Source organism: Arachis ipaensis, chromosome B05 (genome assembly GCF_000816755.2).
Source record: "Arachis ipaensis cultivar K30076 chromosome B05, Araip1.1, whole genome shotgun sequence".
In the NCBI taxonomy this organism is placed as follows: domain Eukaryota; kingdom Viridiplantae; phylum Streptophyta; class Magnoliopsida; order Fabales; family Fabaceae; genus Arachis; species Arachis ipaensis.
In genome coordinates, this window is record NC_029789.2 from 16,290,505 (window position 1) to 16,291,117 (window position 613).

A 613-nucleotide genomic window follows, 5' to 3' on the forward strand; every position below is an offset into this window, starting at 1 on the left:
GTCTTCGTTCTTTTTTCCAATCAATTAACGGGTAGCAAATAAAAAATCATATAACTTGAACATTATTTCATTCTCTTAGCTGTAATTTGTGTATTAATAAAGGTTACTTAACAAAGAACGAATATGATATAAAATTTAGAATGAAGTACTTTTTTTTTTGTCTCTAACAACTTAGGTTAAAATTAAAATTGTCTCTGACCTTTTTTTTTAGGTTTAATTACTCTATTGGTCTTTATAGTTTCGCAAAATTTTTAATTAGATTTCTATACTTTTTTTCCTTTTAATTGAGTGCTTGTACCAATTTTTTTTTTTTAATTTGGTCCATACACTTTTTTTTCCTTTTATTTAGATCCCTATACCAATTTTTTTTTAGTTAGGTCCCTATAAAATTAAGCCAATTACTACTAAGAAGGACTTAATTGAAAAAAAAATTTAGTGGAGGGACTCAATTAAAAAGAAAAAAAGTATAGGGACCTAATTGAAAATTTCACGAAACTATAGGGACTAACAGAGTAATTAAACCTCTTTTTTATTAATATCATTTTTAATGTTACAAAACGTTATAAAATCATTATTTCTCTAATTTTTAGACCAAAATATCCTTAATCTCAGA